The 22,650-nt window shown below is 40.3% G+C and overlaps 1 non-coding gene across 1 annotated transcript; it reads left to right on the forward strand.

The window, feature by feature from the left end:
• The first annotated feature begins 8,064 nt into the window (after nt 1-8,064).
• LOC146785772 (5S ribosomal RNA) lies at nt 8,065-8,183 on the forward strand. The gene has a single exon (XR_014971003.1). It is a non-coding gene; the product is annotated as a 5S ribosomal RNA (ribosomal RNA).
• Nucleotides 8,184-22,650: the final 14,467 nt, after the last annotated feature.

Below are 22,650 nucleotides of genomic sequence, written 5' to 3' on the forward strand. Positions count from 1 at the left end.
CCTGTCTCTGTTCTTTTCTTTTTCTTTTTTTTTCTGGCATAATTTCTCTATTTTAACGTTGAAAAACAGCATCTGCAAAAAAAGAATCACAAATAAATGTATATTAATAACTTTCAAATTTACACTATTCCATTACTGTACAAACACATATTATATAAAAACTGACTAAGAAACTATAGCCCTGAACCAGAAGAGTGACAATGGTTAAAACACTACATGCATATGTTATGTTATGTTATGTTAATCACTTTTATTAGGCGCACAGCTGCCCCAGCAAAGGGGCGTCCTGGCGCCTGATCAAGTACACAACACAACAGGTCAAGGCCAAGAAAGTGAAAGATCAAATAGCAGAGGCAAACAGATGTGTTTTAATGGCGCGTCTAAAAAGAGTCAAGCTATTTAGGGCGCGAATGTGTAAAGGAAGTGAATTCCATAGATCAGCCGCCAGAACACGAAAAGAGCGACCTCCCATCCTACTCAGCCTGAACCTAGGCTTAGTCGCCAGATGGTAAGATTCAGACCTGAGAGACCGCGTGGGGACGTATGGTGAGATAAGGCCCACCAAAGCAGGGGGAGAGGAAAGCTTCAGGATCTTAAATGTCAGACAGAGAGCCTTAAATTTGATTCTCTGTCTGACCGGAAGCCAGTGCAGGGAGGTCAGAGCAGCAGAGACAGATCCTCGTCTTGGAAGGCCAACAATGGCCCGTGCAGCAGCGTTCTGCACCCTCTGAAGCCTAGTCGCCTCAGCCTGGTTGACTCCAAGTAGCAAGGCACTCCCGTAATCCAGCCGGGAAAGAATAGAGGCCTGAACCACCAGTTGCCGAGTGGGGGGGTCAAAGAATTTGAGGACTGGCCTCAGCCCTCGCAGAATACCAAAACAGGTAGCTGCTGTCTTCTTTGTATGGCTGGTATAAGAAAGATTGGAATCCAGCCAAACCCCCAGATTTTTAACTTCGTCCGCTGGAATGGGGGACACCCCCAGATCAGAAGGCCACCACTGGTCTCCCCAAAGTTCCGCCTGCTTCCCCACAACCAGGACCTCGGTTTTCTTAGCATTAAGCTGTAGGCAGTTGCTACGCATCCAACTAGCCACAGCTATAAGTCCTGCACGGAACCTGGGCGCAGTCACCTCAGGGTCCCCACTGAGTGTCACCGCCAGCTGCGTGTCGTCGGCATACGATGTCATAGTAAGGCCACATTGCCTGACGACAGCAGCCAACGGTTTCACATACAAGTTGAACAATGTGGGGCTTAAAGCAGAGCCCTGAGGGACTCCCAGTTCCAAAGAATGGAAAGAGGACTGGCCAGGTGGAATGGCTACTTTGAAAAACCGGTCCGAGAGGAAGGAGCGGAACCACTGAAGAGCCTTCCCCTTAATACCCACTTCCTCCAAGCGCCGCATCAAAATGTCATGTGACACCGTGTCAAACGCGGCGCTCAGATCTAATAGAAGGAGCGCCGCAGTCTGCCCCGCATCCAGCACTGACCGCAAATGCTCGGTCATGAAGAGCAAAGCAGTTTCGGTGCTGTGTTGGGCGCGGAAACCATTTTGGCTCTCGTCAAGAATGTTATTACGAGAGAGATGGGCAGACAAGATGGAATTCACGTGTGCCTCAGTGACCTTGGCGGTCCAAGGCAGGAGGGAGATGGGCCGGTAATTCTCCGGGAGCAAGGGGTCAGAGTTGGGTTTCTTCAGAATGGGGCTGACCACAGCTTGCTTCCAGGATAGCGGGACCACGCCCTCACTGAGGGAAAGATTAATCACGTCCAGAATGGGTTCACGACAGAGAGGCGGGAGACGGATAAAGAACTCCGGCTTCAGTGGGTCTAAGGGGGAGCCAGATTTAATTTTAAGGCTCAGAGTGTCAAATGCCTCATTAGACATGGCTGGCAGGATGGACAGAGTTTCGGACACCGAGACCTTCATATCACTAAGAGCATCCCCGGAAACAGAAGGTATAAATCCTCGATAGATTGTCTGCACCTTCCCCACGAAAAAGGATGCCAGACTTTCACAGTGAGAGTCCGTGCAGATTTCTTGCGAGGTGGCCCGTTTCCCCATCAGGTCTTTAAGTACCTTGAAGATTAACTTAGAAGGGTTGGGACTGTTGGAAAACTCAGCTGCATAATAGGCAGCCCGGGTTTGACAGATAGCTCTGTGATAGGTCTTAAGCTGGGCAAAGTACAGTGATTTTAACGTGGAATCAAAGGATTTTCGCCAGGCCCTCTCAGCTTGCCTGCAAGTTCTCTTGAGTTCGGCAAGAGTCTCATTATACCAAGGGCTGCGATTTTTAACGTGACATTTAGCCCAGCACAGAGGTATAAGAGAGTCGAGGGCAGTAAGGACCCAGTTACAATACTGTACATATCCCATCATAGTGCATACTACTTTGAAGCAGTTCATGCCCTAAAGCCTACCTCACTAAAAGACTACATGCTAACTGACTGAATGATTACAGTACTATAAGGAGACACACTGGGTGACTAACAGGGTGTTTGCTAGAAGTGTATGAATACTAACTGGGGAATTGAAGGTGTGAAAGAGAACTGTGTAGGTGATTAGAGGACTGAATGCATACTGGATAGGCATTTAAAGCAGTCCATGTGCTAATGCCTGGCTCACTGCATGAGTACTTGGGTACTGACTGAATGATTAGAGAACAGCAAGGAGAGTGCCTGGGTGAATTTATAAGTGGTAGGCTTTTGGCGCAGGGAATGGATTAGTACTTGGTGCTGAATGGGTCACTAGAGGACTGCAAAGGCAGTGACAGGGTGTTTCCTGGAAGTGTATGGATACTGACTAGAGAATTGAAAGTGTGAAAAACAACTGTGTAGGTGGTTAGAGGACTACGTGCAAAGTGAATAGGCGTTTTAAGAAGTCTTTGTGATAAGGCCTGGCTCACTGCATAAGTACTTGGGTACTGACTGAATGATTAGAGTACAGCAAGAAGACTGTCTGGGTGAATTTATAAGTGGTAGGCTTTTGGCACAGGGAATGGATTAGTACTTAGTACTGAATGGGTCACTAGAAGAGTGCAAAGGGAGTGACAGGATGTTTGCTGGACTGTATGGATACTGACTAGGGAATTGAAACTGTGAAAGACAAGTGTCTAGGTGGTTAGAAGACTGCATGCATAGTGGCTAGGGGTTTGAAGAAGTCCATGTGCTAAGGCCTGGCTCAGTGCATGAATACTTAGGCAGTGACTGAATCATTAGAGTACTGGAAAGAGAGTGCCTTGGTGAATTTATAAGTGTTTGGGTTTTGGCACAGTGAATAGATTAGTACATGGTGCTGAATGGGTCACTAGGGGACTGCAAAGCGAGTGACAGGGTGTTTCCTGGAAGTGTATGGATACTGACTAGGGAATTGAAGGTGTAAAAGACAAGTGTATAGTATGTTAGAACACTACATGCATACTGCATAGACATTTGAAGCAGTCTATTTGGTACTTAGAAACTGACTAAATCATCAGACTACTTCTAGGACAGTGCTTGGGTAAATCTTTTAAATTTTCAGTTCTGCCACAGTGAAGAGAAAAGTACATGGTACTGCACCTTAGTGTCAACCCCTGACTCATTTTATCAATCCATAAGCAAAGACTAGCTTCTAATGCTACTAAAACTTGACAACATGACCGGTTTTAAAAGAGTTATCTGTCAGAAAATACACGATGTTACCCAATCCTTCTCTCACAGTGGTTCCCAAATGCACACAGACTCACTGTGTAATTCTAGACAACAACCACTATCCCTAGAAGTTTATCAAAACTCATTTACTACTGTGGAAGTGGTAATGGAACTGCACACAATCTACATAATTCAGGACTGCACTTTTGTGTCAAAGCCTGATTCATTTAATCACAGCATATGCAAAGACTGCCTTCTAATGCTACTAAAACGTGACAACATGACAGGTTTTAAAACAGTTATCTGCCACCAAATACACAATGTTACCAAATGCTTCTCTCAAAGTGGTTCCCAAATGCACACAGACTCACTGTGTGATTCTAGACAACAACCACTATCCCTAGAATTTTACCAAAACTCATTCACTACTTTGGAAGTGGTAAGAGAACTGCACACAATCTACATATTTCAGGACTGCCCTTTTGTGTCAAAAACTGACTCATTTAATCAAAGCATAAGCAAAGACTGGCTTCTAATGCTACTAAAACTTGACAACATGACAGGTTTTTAAACAGTCATCTGCCACCAAATACACGATGTTACCAAATGCTTCTCTCACAGTGGTTCCCAAACGCACACAGACTCACTGTGTGATTCTAGACAACAACCACTATCCCTAGGAGTTTACCAAATCTCATTCACTACTATGGAAGTGTTAAGGAAACTGCACACAATGTACATATTTCAAGACTGCACTTTTGTGTCAAAGCCTGACTCATTTAATCAACGCATAAGCAATGACTAGCTTCTAATGCTACTAAAACTTAACAACATGACCAGTTTTAAAAGACTTATCTGTCAGAAAATACACGATGTTACCCAATCCTTCTCTCACAGTGATTCCCAAATTCACACACACTCACAGTGTGATTCTAGACAAGCACCACTATCCCTAGGAGTTTACCAAAACACATTCACTACAGTGGAAGTGGTAAGGGAACTGCACACAATGCACATATTTCACGACTGCACTTTAGTGTCAATGCCTGACTCATTTAATCAAAGCATAAGCCATAACTGTCTTCTAATCCTACTAAAACTTGACAACATGACATGTTTTAAAACAGTTATCCGTCAGCAAATACACGATGTTACCAAACACTTCTCTCACAGTGGTTCCCAAATGCACACAGACTCACAGTGTGATTCTAGACAAACAACACTATCCCTAGCAGCTTACAAAAATTCATTCACTACTGTGGAAGTGGTAAGGGAACTGCACACAATGTACATATTTCAAGACTGCACTTTTGTGTCAAACCCTAACTCATTTAATCAACGCATAAGCAAAGACTGGCTTCTAATGCTACTAAAACTTGACAACATGACAGGTTTTAAAACAGTTGTCTGCCACCAAATACACGATGTTACCAAATGCTTCTCTCACAGTGGTTCCCAAATGCACACAGACTCACTGTGTGATTCTAGACAAGCACCACTATTCCTAGAAGTTTACCAAAACTCATTCACTACAGTGGAAGTGGTAAAGGAACTGCACACAATCTACATATTTCAGGACTGCACTTTTGTTTCAAAGCCTGACTCGTTTAATCAAAGCATAAGCAAATACTGGCTTCTAATGCTACTAAAATTTGACAATATGACAGGTTTTAAAATAGTTATCTATCAGCAAATACACGATGTTACCAAACACTTCTCTCACCGTGGTTCCCAAATGCACACAGACTCACAGTGTGATTCTAGACAAACAACACTATCCCTAGGAGTTTACCAAAACTCATTCACTACTATGGAAGTGGTAAGAGAACTGCACACAATGTACATATTTCAAGACTGCACTTTTGTGTCAAAGCCTGACTCATTTAATCAACGCATAAGCAAAGACTGTCTTCTAATGCTACTAAAACATGACAATATGACAGGTTGTAAAAGAGTTATCTGTCAGAAAATACACAATGTTACCAAATGCTTCTCTCACAATCCTTACCCAAATGCACACACACTCACAGTGTGATTCTAGACAAGCACCACTATCCCTAGGAGTTTACCAAAACTCATTCACTACAGTAGAAGTGGTAAGGGAACTGCACATAATCCACATATTTCAGGACTGCACTTTTGTGTCAAACCCTCACTCATTTAATCAACGCATAAGCAAAGACTGGATTCTAATGCTACTAAAACTTCATAACATGACAGGTTTTAAAACAGTTATCTGTCAGCAAATACACAATGTTACCAAATGCTTCTCTCACAGTGGTTCCCAAATGCACACAGACTCACAGTGTGATTCTAGACAACAACCACTATCCCTAGGAGTTTACCAAAACGTATTCACCACTATGGAAGTGGAAAGGGAACTGCACACAATGTACATATTTCAAAAGTACACTTTTGTGTCAAAGCCTGACTCATTTAATCAACGCATAAGCAAAGACTGGCTTCTAATGCTACTAAAACTTGACAACATGACAGGTTTTAAAAGAGTTATCTGCCAGCAAATACACGATGTTACCAAATGCTTCTCTCACAGTGGTTCCCAAATGCACACAGACTCACTGTGTGATTCTAGACAAACAACACTATCCCTTGCACTATACCAAAACACATTTCTTCATCTACAAGGAGTACTACATTTTAGTGCAGAAACATAACTCATTTCACAAATTCATAAACAATGACTGGTTTCTAAGTCTACCAAAATATAAAAACTGCACAGTTATCTGTCTACAAACACATGAAAAAAACAAATGCTTATCACAGAATGGTTTCTACATGCACACACACTGTCAATAAGATTGAAGAGAAAAAAAAGTACTCCTTACACTTTAGCAGGCGAAATACATTAGTCTGATTAAAATCAAAATAGTCTACATACATCCCCTCACAATTAAATAACTCACCTTTCAAGATGTTTTGTAGATTAAGAAGTATATCAGTCACACACCAGATATCAGTCACACACCAGATTTTCTTATACAGAATCTCTGCACTGTGCGCCTGTCAGCAGAACCAAAGAATGGCAAAGTTTCCCTCTCATTTTCCACACATATACATGTAAACATCAAATCACATTCCTTCCCACATAAATTCAAAAGCAAACACACATTTCTATTGGTTAAACATTTCAACCCTTTCCAAATGACATAAACTTCAACCCTTCCCCCAATCTGCCTTCTGCCCGTTACCATAGAAACAGGTCATGGAACACTGTACTGAGGACACAGGTCACAAGTTCAGCACACACAATGTTGCTAATCAAGACAGCAAGTGTGCTTGACTTTTCATCATATCAGCTTATCATATATAATGTACCTTACAATCAGTTTTTGTTAACCAATAAGAATCATGCGTTTAAAAAACAGAAATATACACCCTACCTTTCAGTGTAGAAGGTTGTCAAACAACCAATAATTTCTTGTCTTTTTTCAAAACTGCATCTTAGCCACCATTTTACAAACATCTTACTTTCCAAACTGCCATTTCATTTACAGAGACCATCTGAGTGCATCCAGACCTCCTTACAAGATGCTTACAGTGTGGATTGTGGGACACAGCTACATTTTCTGGAGCCAAAGGTATGCAGAAAACAAAGGCATTCACAAAGACCTAGGTTTGCCAAATGTAGACATTAAATGGACTGGACAGAGAGGGTTAAAGTGGCAGCAATTGAAGCCATTGGTGAAATCCTTCATGCAAATCCAACACCCTGACCTCATAATAGTGCACTGTTGTGGCAATGACCTAGGCACTTTGACTGGGGTAGGTCTGGAAATGCTTATGAAGGACACCTTTGCAGAACTGATTTCACTTTTCCCTAAAACTGCCTTTGTGTATTCTAACATATGCCAAAGGCAGAAATGGAACTGGTCCGATCATTTTTGTCCACAGATTGAAAAAGCTAGGAAACATGTGAATAAATCTGTTTCTGCTTTTCTCCGAGACTACAGAATGGGGTCCATTTACAATAACAATCTTCGCTTACATATGCAAGAGATGTATAGGAGAGATGGAGTACACTTTACTGATGAAGGAAACAGAGTCTTCCTCAACAACTTTAGACTCTGTATAGGTACTTACTTATAAGTACCAAAAACTCTGAATGAACACAACGGCTCTTTTTAGAGCCACTCAAGAACAAAACACTTAAGCTTGATGTTTATCTCCCAAAAATGTCAGGTTTTTTTCCTTGGATCCGCGCAACGTTAGAAATCGTGCACCCAACGCGATAGGATGCGCGCACCGTGCGCGCATTTCGCCGTTTTTTATCTTTTTAAAAAGGGGGCCCCAGGGGGTCCTTCTGGGATCCCCTAAGCACCTCTAGAGGGTCAGAGTATTTCCACTCTGCCCCCTTTATATGTTTTACACACTTATTCCCCTTGCTTCTTCAGCCTCGCTTCTACCGTTTCTTAACAATTCTACGGCCAAACCACCCTGAAAGCACCTGATCTCGTCTGATCTCAGGAGTTAAGCAGGGTCGGGCCTGGTTAGTACCTGGATGGGAGACCGCCTGAGAATACCAGGTGCTGTAGGCTTTTTTCTGGGATCGGGTTAGCCCACTGGGGCATAACGTGCGCTTATGTTTCACTTCTACCAAAATTCTTATGACGGTCTGAGCTCTCCAAAATGCAAATTGTATTATACTTTAATCTTGTTTACAATTTTATTCTAGAATTGTTAAGAAATGTGCAGAGGAGTGCAGACCGATTGTATTATTATTATGAAATGAATTGAGTAATTTTAAGATCAGCCGCCGGGGAGTCCGTAATTTACTTTGGACTACAAGTCTGTTGTTACTTTTTATTGTTTAGTAGTTCAACACGTTTTACGTTCACACGCAAAGCTTATAATGGCGGCAAAACTTTATGGAGTCTGTTAGTGAACAAGCTTGCGGGACAAGCGAAACGCGTCTAACGTTGTAGCTGACTGAAAATAAAGGATATTTTGCGCATTTGACACGGCGTCGACTCTCCTCCATTGTAGGAACTTTGTCAAATATTATCGGACCGAGCTTGGGAGGTCCGTCCGTCGACGCGCCCTCTGATCTGAAGGTGGTGGGCATACCGAAGCGAATGGAGGTGAAATATATATATATATATATATATATATATATACACATATATATATATATATATATATATATATACACATATTACCTACTGGCGGTCGCCAGTAGGTAGTTATAGTTAGGACCCCTTTTCCATAGGAAAACCTCAACATTCTATTTTGAATAACTTTGGCGCCGGTCGACGAATCCTCGCGAATTTCTCAAAATAGGTGGGGCGCTACGCTCCGCTCCTACCCTGAAAGTCTCGGGGGGATTCGTCAAGCGGGGGCTGAGATAAAAGGGGGTCCCAAAACGCGTTTTTCCCATGCATTTTTCCATAGGACCTTTAGACAGGGCTACAGCCCGAACGGCTGAACAGAATTACTAGAAATTTGGCAGAGAGGTAGTCCTCAGGTCAAGGAAGTGCCTTTTGTAGGTTTGGTGTAAATCTGTTCAGTAGATCCTGAGAAAATAGCCTTTAAATCAATATATATATCTGTGGCAGCTTACGGTGCGCTTACCGTGCGCTTACGGTAAGCTTACGGTACGCGTACGGTGCCGTGCGCGAGCGCGATTCTGATTGGCTGTTAGATCATAGTAAACATTCGAATCGGTCGAAACCAGGAAGCGGCGGCCGCCATTTTCTCTCTCGAACTGTCAGGGGGGTGAATAAAAAAGGTGGATAATGTGAAAAGGGGGCAGGCTCGACAGTTCCTGACCCCCTAGCCTTGGTCAGGGGGTCCCAGAAGGACCCTCAAGGGCAAAAATAAAAAAAATTTTTTTTTCGAAAATCGCCGTTTGCGCGTAGCGTACGCGCACGGTGACCTGCGGAATTACGCGTACCGTGCGCGCACGGCAAAAAAAAATTTGCAAAAAGGAAAGCTTAAAAAAAAATAAAAAAAATTGTGAGGTAAGGTTGGCTCTTATAAGAGCCGTTGGGTTCATACAGGGATGGAGGAAAGAAAGAATGGGAGTATTATAAGCGTCTACAAACATGCTGGTCTATCTTATTGTTAATAAGGGGAAGACTGACCTCCCCAAAAACAATAAGACCACCACATTTTGTACACCTCATTTCAACACTCGCAAATCGAGGGTTGATGTCCAAAGGAAAAGAAGAAGGTGATGCTCCAACATCAGAGGAAGGGCTCAGCTGAGCTGCCGATGATGTACTCGGCTGAGCATCTGAGGCTGGGCTCTGGTGACTTACTGAAGAGTTTTCTCCAGTATGTCGAGCAAAGGTCCTTGGGTGTTTGTCCTGAAGGTGTCTCGTCATAGAGTGATTTCCAAAGGAATATTTCTTCCTTGGATTTCCTCTTGATAAAACACGATCACAAAGTATGCAAGTGACCAATTGAGCATTCACCTTTTTCTCCCCCTCTGGAAAAGTGAAATACTCCCATACAAAAGAAGTCTTTTGTTTCCTCCTTCTCTGGATCATGGTGGTGCTGCTGGCCTCACTCTCAGAAGAGCCCTGCTGTTCTGCCATTGTATCCCAATGTCAATCCAGCTCCTGCTCCTAGAGAATCACAAGCAGAAATGAAGGGAATGGGTGTGGTGTGGGAAGAATCTGGAACTGAAAGTAGTTTCAACCAATGAAAAGTGTTCTTTCAAGCAGTAATGAGGGGAATGGGTGTGGTGTGGGAAGTTTCTGGAAGTGAAAGTAATTTCAACCAATAAAAAGTGTTCTTTGTAAGTCACATGACCTACCGTGCGCGCACGTGACGCTTACGGTGCGCTTACGCAGCGCTTTACGTCACTTTCGCGCATGCGCATTACACGCCCCTGTGTAACCGCGACGTTGCTTCCGGGTGTACGCGTACGGCACGCACGTATCACGTATCGCGCATGCGCATTACACGTCCCTGCGTAACCGCGACGTTGCTTCCGGGTATACGCGTACGGCACGCACGTATCACGTAGGCGCGCTGCACTAATTACGTCCAGAGCGCGTAGCGTCAGCTTACCGTACACGTATTCTACCAGCGCGTAGCGTCAGCTTACCGTACGCGCACGGAAAAAAATGCATAAAAAAAAAACCTTTCCATAATGCAGGATATAGTACATAAATTATTAAAAAAAGGCTTACAAAAAATGACATAAAAAAAATTTGCATTAAATTATAATTAAATTATAAAATCGAAATAAAAAAAACACTATCCACATTGACCCCACCCCCTGTGCTTTTGGTGGCCGGAGGCCACCAAATGTACAGGGCTTATTCTAGTTGATAAAAACCGTGCACGGAACGAACTGCGTTAAGTGGGCGTGCACGCCACGAATGGCGTAAAGTAACTTAGCATTTAAAAAACCGTACAAATTCACTGAAAAAACCATAGGTTTCACACACGTTATAGTTAGGAATTAGCATTTAAAAAACCTTGCAAATTCACTGAAAAAACCATAGGTTTCAGACATGTTATAGTTAGCGGAAATTTTACTGATAAAAAACCAATGAAATTCCCCCATTATAGTTAGTGCAGGCAACTATAACTCACGCAATCTTCTGCTGATGACATATGTGTCTTTATGAAATAAAAATATTTGTAATATATGTATAGCTAAAAATTTATGGAAGAAGACATGGGCAAATAAGTGTCTAAATACAGTATTAGCATCAGCAGAGGATTGCGGTCGCGTGAGTTATAGTTGCCTGCACTAACTATAACGGGGGAATTTCATTGGTTTTTTATCAGTAAAATTTCCGCTAACTATAACATGTCTGAAACCTATGGTTTTTTCAGTGAATTTGCAAGGTTTTTTAAATGCTAATTCCTAACTATAACGTGTGTGAAACCTATGGTTTTTTCAGTGAATATATATATATATATATATATATATACACATATATATATTCACTGAAAAAACCATAGGTTTCACACATGTTATAGTTAGCTGGACATTTTACTGATAAAAAACCAATGAAATTCCCCCGTTATAGTTACTGCAGGCAACTATAACTCACGCGACCGCAATCCTCTGCTGATGCTAATACTGTATTTAGACACTTATTTGCCCATGTCTTCTTCCATTAAATTTTAGCTTTACATATATTACAAATATTTTTTTTTCATAAAGACACATATGTCATCAGCAGAAGATTGCGGTCGCGTGAGTTATAGTTGCCTGCAGTAACTATAACGGGGGAATTTCATTGGTTTTTTATCAGTAAAATGTCCAGCTAACTATAACATGTGTGAAACCTATGGTTTTTTCAGTGAATTTGCAAGGTTTTTTAAATGCTAAGTTACTTTACGCCATTCGTGGCGTGCGCGCCCAGTTAACGCAGTTCGTTCCGTGCGCGCGCCCACTTTACGCAGTTAGTGCCGTGCACGCACAGTGGTCACGCGGTGCGCGCAAGCGGGATGGGCCATGTACGCACGATGCGCTTCGCGCACCGTGTGCACATGGGGGACATATTTTGCGCATCTTTGTGAAATGTATTCTTTGTGAACTTCTTAGATGTTTTATGCCATGCACAAATGGTGCCCTTCGGCCAACATTTGCACACGGGGTGGGGAGAATGTGGATAATTTTTTGTTTTTTACAATTTTTTACCGTACGCGTACGGTAAGCGTAATCGGCGATTTTCCGAAAAAAAAAAAAATTTTTTTTTTGGGCTTGGGGGTGGTTTGGGGACCCCTGTATCAATGCTGGGTGGTTAGGATCTCATGAAACTGCCTCTTTACACATTTTTGGGGTTCGTTTTTGCTGCCCAACTCAGGAAGCGAGAGAGAAAATGGCGGCCGCCGCTTCCTGGTTTCGACCGATTTGAATGTTTACTAAGATCTAAGAGCCAATCAGAATCGCGCTCGCGCACGCCACCGTACGCGTACGGTAAGCTTACGGTAAGCGCACGGTAAGCGCACCGTAAGCTGCCACAGATATATATATTGATTTAAAGGCTATTTTCTCAGAATCTACTGAACAGATTTACACCAAACCTACAAAAGGCACTTCCTTGACCTGGGGACTACCTCTCTGCCAAATTTCATTAAATTCTGTTCAGCCGTTCGGGCTGTAGCCCTGTCTAAAGGTCCTATGGAAAAATGCATGGGAAAAACGCATTTTGGGACCCCCCTTTTATCTCAGCCCCCGCTTGACGAATCCCCCCGAGACTTTCAGGGTAGGAGCGGAGCGTAGCGCCCCACCTATTTTGAAAAATTCGCAAAGATTCGTCGACCGGCGCCAAAGTTATTCAAAATAGAATGTTGCGGATTTCCTATGGAAACGTGGTCCTAACTATAACTACCTACTGGCGACCGCCAGTAGGTAATATATATATATATATACACATATATATATGAGCAGAAACAGATTTGTTGACGTGCTTTCTTGCTTTGTCAATCTGCGGACAGAAATGATTGGACCAGTTCCATTTTTGCCTTTGGCATATGTTGGAAAACACAAAGGCAGTTTTAGGGAAAAGTGAAAACAGTTGTGCAAAGGTGTCCTTCATAAGCATTTCCAGACCTACCACAGTCAAAGTGCCTAGGTCATTGCCACCACAGTGCACTATTATGAGGTCAGGGTGTTGGATTTGCATGAAGGATTTCACCAATGGCATCAATTGGTGCCACTTTAACCCTCTCTGACCAATCCATTTAATGTCTACATTTGGCAAAGCAAGGTCTCTCACCATACCTGTTTTCTCTGCACACTTTTCACTCCAGAAGACATAGCTGTGTCCTACAATCCACACTGTGAACATCTTCAAAGGAGATCTGGATGCACTCAGGAGGTGTAATTCAGTAGAATGGTAAAAAGAAATGAAAGACAGTTTGGAAATGGAGGCATACATATTTTTTTATAAAGAAAAAGAACTGATTGGCTGTTTCATACCATTCTACACTAAAAACTAGGCTGTATGTGTAAATTTATAGAAGCATGTTTTGTATTGGTACAGAAAAATGTGTTTCCAAAGAACAGTACTATGGATTTGCTGTAAGGTTTGAAAAGTCAAGCACTCTTGCTCTGTGGAATTGAAACATTGTTTGGCGAACTTCTGACCCAACTCCACACAGCAGTGTTCCATGAGCTGTTGCTATGGTAGCAGGCAGAAGTCAAGTTGGGGGAAGGGTACTAGGCAGAAGTCAAGTTGGGGGAAGGGTACTTTTGGAAAAGGGTTGGTTTTCAACCAATAGAAATGTGTGATTACATTTGAAAAAAAGGGGGAAGCACTGAGATTTGAAACTTACATGTATATGTGTGGAAAAATAGAGGGAAACTTTGCCATTATCTGGTTCTGCTGAGAGGAGAGAGGTGTAGAGAACAGAGATCCTGGCTCTGATAATCTGCTGTTTGAGTGCCACATTTCTTTCACAACTAACTAATTTTAAAGGTGAGTTTAGAGTTTGAGAGGAGATGTATATGGAAAATTAAGAAATGAATAATAGAAATGTAATTCTTTTTGTTGAAGTTGTGTTTATTATTTTCTGTTTTGGGAGAAATTTAAATGTGAGGAACATGTAAAATAATATGGACTATGTTTTCACGATAAATTAAGGTGTATTGGTATAAAAAAAGAATAGTTTAAGGGTTTGAGGTTGGACTCAGTAATGCAAATACATTCAGCATCACTAAGGCTGGTTGCCCTTGCTGGAATGTAGGCAGTCACCCAGGTTACACATGTTGGGAAATATAGGCAGAGATTTATTGCGTTTTGCTCTGGTGATTTCACAGTTGCATTAGTAGGAAAAAGGGGGAGCCATTTTTTGGTGCAGAAGCAGACTCTTAGCACACACCCAGCTGCTTTCCATGTATAATCATGCACAGTATTTACAAGCGAGTGGGGTTTGAGGTTTCAGTCTGTAATGCAAATACATTCAGCATCACTAAGGCTGGTTGCCCTTGCTGGAGTGTAGGCAGTCACCCAGGATACACATGGTGGTGGTCTGAAAAAGCAGTCTGGACATGGGCTTTTTAAAAAATCTGAAAAGTGGATTCATAATGTGTCAGTCTGTAAAAGTGATTATCACTTGCCAAAAAAAAAGAGCAGTAAGTGTGCTTTCAAATTGGCAAAGAAATTTCGTTTTGTGACTAATGTGAAAACATGACTCTGTGTGCAAATAGGAATTACAGGCAGAGATTTATTGCGTTTTGCTCTGGTGATTTCACAGTTGCATTAGTAGGAAAAAAGGGGAGCCATTTTTTGGTGCAGAAGCAGACTCTTAGCACACACCCAGCTGCTTTCCATGTATAATCATGCACAGTATTTACAAGCGAGTGGGGTTTGAGGTTTCAGTCTGTAATGCAAATACATTCAGCATCACTAAGGCTGGTTGCCCTTGCTGGAGTGTAGGCAGTCACCCAGGATACACATGGTGGTGGTCTGAAAAAGCAGTCTGGACATGGGCTTTTTAAAAAATCTGAAAAGTGGATTCATAATTTGTCAGTCTGTAAAAGTGATTATCACTTGCCAAAAAAAAAGAGCAGTAAGGGTGCTTTCAAATTGACAAAGAAATTTCGTTTTGTGACTAATGTGAAAACATGACTCTGTGTGCAAATAGGAATTACAGGCAGAGATTTATTGCGTTTTGCTCTGGTGATTTCACAGTTGCATTAGTAGGAAAAAAGGGGAGCCATTTTTTGGTGCAGAAGCAGACTCTTAGCACACACCCAGCTGCTTTCCATGTATAATCATGCACAGTATTTGCAAGCGAGTGGGGTTTGAGGTTTCAGTCTGTAATGCAAATACATTCAGCATCACTAAGGCTGGTTGCCCTTGCTGGAGTGTAGGCAGTCACCCAGGATACACATGGTGGTGGTCTGAAAAAGCAGTCTGGACATGGGCTTTTTAAAAAATCTGAAAAGTGGATTCATAATGTGTCAGTCTGTAAAAGTGATTATCACTTGCCAAAAAAAAAGAGCAGTAAGTGTGCTTTCAAATTGGCAAAGAAATTTCGTTTTGTGACTAATGTGAAAACATGACTCTGTGTGCAAATAGGAATTACAGGCAGAGATTTATTGCGTTTTGCTCTGGTGATTTCACAGTTGCATTAGTAGGAAAAAGGGGGAGCCATTTTTTGGTGCAGAAGCAGACTCTTAGCACACACCCAGCTGCTTTCCATGTATAATCATGCACATTATTTACAAGCGAGTGGGGTTTGAGGTTTCAGTCTGTAATGCAAATACATTCAGCATCACTAAGGCTGGTTGCCCTTGCTGGAGTGTAGGCAGTCACCCAGTATACACATGGTGGTGGTCTGAAAAAGCAGTCTGGACATGGGCTTTTTAAAAAATCTGAAAAGTGGATTCATAATGTGTCAGTCAGTAAAAGTGATTATCACTTGCCAAAAAAAAAGAGCAGTAAGTGTGCTTTCAAATTGGCAAAGAAATTTCGTTGTGTGACTAATGTGAAAACATGACTCTGTGTGCAAATAGGAATTACAGGCAGAGATTTATTGCGTTTTGCTCTGGTGATTTCACAGTTGTATTAGTAGGAAAAAAGGGGAGCCATTTTTTGGTGCAGAAGCAGACTCTTAGCACACACCCAGCTGCTTTCCATGTATAATCATGCACAGTATTTACAAGCGAGTGGAGTTTGAGGTTTCAGTCTGTAATGCAAATACATTCAGCATCACTAAGGCTGGTTGCCCTTGCTGGAGTGTAGGCAGTCACCCAGGATACACATGGTGGTGGTCTGAAAAAGCAGTCTGGACATGGGCTTTTTAAAAAATCTGAAAAGTGGATTCATAATGTGTCAGTCTGTAAAAGTGATTATCACTTGCCAAAAAAAAAGAGCAGTAAGTGTGCTTTCAAATTGGCAAAGAAATTTCGTTTTGTGACTATTGTGAAAAGAAATGTAGTAATATATTTAAATAAAATAAAGGATTTTTTTTTTAGTTTTTTTCAGGTATTGCTGAAGAGCAGTGAACAAAATTTAAGATGCCTAAAAAATCCAGAGTTAAAAAAACCCACAAAAAAAACCTATATTTGAAGACAACTGGAGGACCAAAGTTAGTAGAAGATGCTCATGTTGGGAAAAAGAAAAAAACTTCTGGTAAGCAGACAAAACAATTTCTAAAAAACATATTCAAAAAAAGGAAAAATGTACAAAATGTCTGTACTGGAAAGAATGTTTTGAATAGAAAAGGACAGGAAAAAATTGAGAATTTAGTTAATGCAAATATACCTTCTGCAACTGAAAAGATTTACATAAACAGAAAAACAGCGTTTAAAGAGATACGTAGAAAAATGTTTCAGAGAAGAGTTATGTCCAATTTGATAAAGGATGTGAAGAAATATAAGCAAAAGGCTAAGTTTTATAAAAGAAAAAAAGAAATTGAAGCCATTGCAGCAAAGGCATTAGAATTAAAAAGGAAACTATTCATTTTAATTTTGAATAGGATGCGTACATTAGACAAAATGATTAATGTACTGAAATCACATAGCAAAAGGAAAAGAGTAGTGAACAGAACAAACTTTTGTAAAGTGTTTTTAGGAAAGTGGATGCATAGTTCAAGTAGTGAACCTTTTTTTAATGAAGAGAGCTATTTTCAAAGTAATAGTTTGCTGCATGCAGTTGACACCAGAGGTCGTGCTTACGAAGTGAAAAATGGTTGCATAATGGAGAAAGAGATAATGGTTCCAAGAGATGAGGTACAAGTGATGGCGGATGAGGCTATGGGGAGACGTCCTAAAGCCCCAGTGTACACTTGGAATTGTAGTAGTATTTGCACTGTGCGTCAGGAATCTATTGACAAATTTCGTGAGTTTCTAAGAGAATATAGTAAAAAAAGTATAAAACAGAAGATTAAGGTGCTTCAAAGTCTGGATCCATGCAGAGTGAGAGAGAATACTGGTTTGCAGGGTCATTCTCTGGCTTGTCTATCTAGAAAAGTGTGTAATAGTGTTTTCGATCATTTTAGGATGCTGGCTGTTCATCATATTGAAATGAGAAAGTTTGTGAGACGGTTATATTTTGCTAAAAGTCCAGCAATAAAGTTAAATGAATTGAATAGGGCTCTGTTCCGTGGATCGGTATCAGATGTAGAGAAGGTTGTTGATGAAATTCAGTTTTGTTACTTTGGTCCTGAACAAAACAGTGCTGAGAAGGACACAGTAAATGAGGAAGAAGTGGAAGAGAATGTAGAACCCTCTGTAAGTAACACATTTAATGATCACATAACAAAATTTGCAATAATCTCTAATGAAAGACCAAATTTTACTTGTATTTGTTGCCGCAGAACTCATTATAGAAAACAAACTAGGAATGTTGATCTCTACAGAAAGAGTGAAAATGAAGATAATTATAAGTGGAAGGATTTTGCCACATATATATTTCTTGAAAATTGTTTTGATTTGGGTGAAGATCAGCGTATTTGTAAATACTGTTACAACAAGTTAGAGGAAAATAGAATGCCGACCAGAGCTGTACATAATAATTTAGAATTGGATGCTATTCCTGCTGAACTTTCTGAATTAAATACATATGAGTCTATACTCATTCAATGTGTTCATCCGTTCCAGACCATAGTACGTATGGAGCCCAAAACTGGTAAATTACCTCCTTCAGATTTACTGAGAGGTTTAAAAGGTAGAGTGGTGTATTTGCCCTTGGATTTGAAAAAAAATATGGAAACTATTGATGCGGATACTTTGGAAACTGAACCATTAATTATTCTGGTTAATGGTGTACCGACAAAGAATAAGAAGATTTGGCAGGAGCTGGTAGATGTACGGAAAGTACAAAGAGCAAATTTGTATTTGAAAAGGAATAACAAATGGTATGAATCAATTTATATAGAAGAAGAAGAAGAAGAAGATTTACAAGAAGACACAGAAACACCAACTGGACAAATTGAAAAAGTGGACAAGTCAAAGGAAGAAGAAATTTATGAACATTTTAGCATACATCCTCTTCATTCAAAAGAAGTTATGGGAGACAATATTGATCTCTTTCAGATGAAGAAAGCAAAAGGAACTCCCGTGAGTGTATGGGAGGAGAGCTTGGAAGCTCGATGTTTTCCCCAGCTGTTTCCTAAAGGAAAAGGAGGACGATACGATGAACGTCCGGAACAGATTCCAGCTTCTGAGTATCGGACTACAAGACTATATGCTGAAGATCCCAGATTTCGACAAAGTATTCCTTATTTGTTCCATCTTTTATTTGAAAGTGATTTGTCTGCACTGTCTTATGCAGTAAATCACATTTTAAAAAGTGGAGTACATTTACAAACTGTGTCTGCTAAGGATTTTATGGAGAAAGTGCAGCACCGAGATGATCATTTGGAAACACAACTGATCAATCTGATGGCTTGTCAGCGTGGGACAAATGAATATTGGTACCGACGCCATGGTGAATTAAAATGCATGTTACGGAATTTAGGAACACCAACATGGTTCGTAACCCTAAGCTGTGCTGAGTACGCTTGGGATGATTTACTGGATTTTCTACGAGAGGCAAATTCAAACATTAAAAACATCGAATACAAGACAGCAGGAGAACTGTGCTCATTGGATCCGGTTAATGTTTGCAGATATTTCAATCATAGATTTGAGGCTATGATGTCCTTCATCTGCAATAAAAAAAATCCACCTCTTGGAGAAATAGTAGATTTCTTTTGGAGAAAAGAGTACCAGGCAAGAGGTGCTTCTCATATTCATATGCTGTTGTGGATCAAGGATGCCCCAAAGTTTGGAACAGATACTGATGAAACAGTGTTATCTTTCATTGAAGAATATGCAACATGTGCTATACCAAAAAGCACAGAAGAGAAAAAGTTAAAGGAGCAAGTTTTACGTTTCCAAAGTCATCGGTGTGGAAAATACTGTCGACGGAAATACAAGAGCAAAGATAAATACTACACTAAATGTCGATTTGGATTTCCTAAACCTGTTCTTTCAAATGGAAGAGTAAACAGTTTTATGTCAGCTGTGAGACATACTATCACAAGAAAATCACCTAAGAATACCTACAACCTAAAAAGAAAAGAAGAATCAAAAAATATAAATGACTACAACCCAGTCATTTTATCCATGTGGAACGCTAACATGGATATACAGTATGTAGCTGACAATTCCATTGCTGTTGCTCGATATGTAACGTCTTACATTACGAAATCAGAAAAAACAGAATTGAAGGAAATGTGGGAAGAGATTTCTCACGAGAAGACTGTCAGTAAGAAGCTGTACAGTTTCAGTTTGAAGATGTTATCGCATCGAGAAATTGGATCCTACGAGTGTTCAGATAGGTTATCTTCTGCAAGTCTCTACTCGAAATCAAGAAGAATAATTTGGGCAAGTTTAGGCCTTGCAGCAATGAGAAATCGGGTACTGAAATCTGTTGGAGAAATTGAATATTTGGCCGAGAATGACCCAGAAAGTACAGATATTTTGAAATCAAACATGTTGGACACATATTATCCCAAGAGAAGTCAACATCTGGAGAATATGTGTCTCTATGAAGTGCTGCAGAACTACATTTATTCACGGAAAGCTGCAGAAGACATCAACAATGGAAAATATAAAGTCATTGGTGAGGAAGGATGTTTGGTGAAGCAAACAAAAGGAAGTTTGATAAATCACCGGAAGCTGAGTTGCGACACTACTGACAAGAAGGAATTTTACTACTTGGCTCTTTTACAGTTGTTTAAACCATGGCGTACAGAGGATGAACTACTGGGAGAATTTCAAAGCTATGAAGATTCTTTTAATGCTTGCAAAGACAGCATACAATGCAGTACATTCTCAACTTATCTGCAAATGTTAAATGAAGAAATTGAACAGGAAACTACAATTGCAGCAGAAATAGCTAGAGACAGTTCTCAGGACAGCCAAAGTTCAGAAACACTCAGTCAAGATCCCCTAGGACAACCAATCGTTGAAAATGAAGCATCAATAGCCATGAATGAAGTGGAAACGGCTATGAATCAAGCTCAAGAAGAATTTATAGACTTACAAAATTTGGAACGACAACTGAATGAAGAGCAGCAACAAATTTATGAAGAGATCAGAAGCAAAATTGATCACGGATTTCTACATGAAAAAAAAGAGTGCTCATGGATATCATTTCATCCAATCAGGATGTATGTAAGCGGACAAGCTGGAACTGGAAAAAGTTTCCTAATTAAAGTCATCAGAAGCTACCTACAGCAAAAAACGGATTCTACTTTGTCTTGTGTGGTTACTGCTCCAACTGGGTTAGCAGCATATAACATAAAAGGAATCACTTTACATCGTTTGCTAATGTTACCAGTGGAGCATGAGAACAAAATACAATACAACAAGCTAACTGGAGAAGCATCCTTGGAAGTTTCAAGAGTATTGAAGAAGATGCAAGTTCTCATTATTGATGGGGTGAGCATGGTTTCAAACTTAATGCTTGCCTTTGTGCATTTAAGAATGCAGCAAATTTTGAAGACAGACTATGACATGTTATTTGGTGGAAAACACGTCATAGTTTTTGGAGATCTTTTGCAACTTACTCCAGTTAAAGGACAACCAGTGTTTAATACTGTCACACATGAAGACACGAAGAAGTCATTGGGAAGCATCGGAAATACAAATATTTGGTCCTTCTTTGAGTACAAGGAACTTACTACTAATATGAGGCAAGCAAGCGATGAAGAATATGGAAGTATTCTGAAAGATATCAGAATTGGACTACTCACTGAAGTTGGCAAAAAAGCATTACAGAGACGGCTGCTACATAATTTATTTCCAAACGAAGAAATAGTTGCAGAGAAGATATACAAGAACATTGCAGAAAAGAAAAGTGTCATCTGCTTAATGCCAACTCTACGTGAATGCGCAATATTCAATGAGGAGCTTTTGAAATTGGAAAAGGAAGAGATCAGGAAATTGGAAGCAGTGGACAAAATTGAGGATGGAAGAATTACTGTCACATTAACAGGCACAATGAAAAATAAATTGGATTCACTAGAGAAGAACATTTCCAAAACAGCTGGATTAGAAAAAAATCTATATGTTTGCATGAACTGTAGAATATTTAATGAGAAATTTGGATGTTGAAAAAGGTTTAGTTAATGGAGCTATGGGAAGAGTTGTGGGTTTTATTAATTATCAGAAAAAAGATGGAATTGAATGTTTAAAAATAAAATTTGATCAGATAGAAGAAGTTAAAGACATTTGTCGTTGTACAGTTCGTTTCATGCTTGTGAAAGACTTATATGTACGTAGGAAGCAGTTTCCGTTTTCTCTAGCATATGCTGTAACTATTCACAAGTCTCAAGGATTGACTGTAGATTGTGCATTTGTGAACATTGGTTCAACTGTGTTCAAAGAAGGTATGGCATATGTTGCTTTGTCACGAGTGAAAACATTATCAGGTTTATTCATGATAGACTTTGATGACTCAAAAGTTAGTGCTGATACAAATTGTGTAAAGGAGTATAATAGATTAAGAAGAACCTATGCTCCTCATTTAGGTCAGTATCCTGTGTTGGAGAAACGTGTAGTTTCTCGTAAAAGGAGAAATGAGAATATCTGTAATGAAGATGTAGAGAGGAGGAAAAAAAAGAGGAGTGATGTAATTGCAAGGAAAAAGAGTAAGGAAAAAGAAGAACAGGTTGTAGGATGTCATTTTGAAAATAGCTCTGGTGTCAACTGCTACGCTAATGTAGTGCTGAATGTTGCATTTTATCTGGAAAGTTTGCAAGAGCAGATAATAGTAAATCAGGGAAAAAGATTCTGTTCTGAGCTGAGTCTCCTTTTTGAAAAGCTGAGTATTGATAAAACTAAAATAGAAAGTGCTACTGAAATTAGAAAACTTTTAGATGTATGTTCAGGACGAACACAGTTTTCTCAAAATGAACAGCAAGACGCACACAAATTTTTGATGTTTTTTCTTCAGGTACTGGAAGAAGAAGAAGTTGCAATTGATAATTTATTTGGTGTCTCTTATAAATGGGAACATAGTTGTGAAAACTGTTATAATATATGTGGCTCTAATGTTGATAATGAAAGGTTTATTTATTTGACATTGCCAGAGA

Source organism: Triturus cristatus, chromosome 11 (assembly GCF_964204655.1).
Source record: "Triturus cristatus chromosome 11, aTriCri1.1, whole genome shotgun sequence".
Lineage (NCBI taxonomy): Eukaryota > Metazoa > Chordata > Amphibia > Caudata > Salamandridae > Triturus > Triturus cristatus.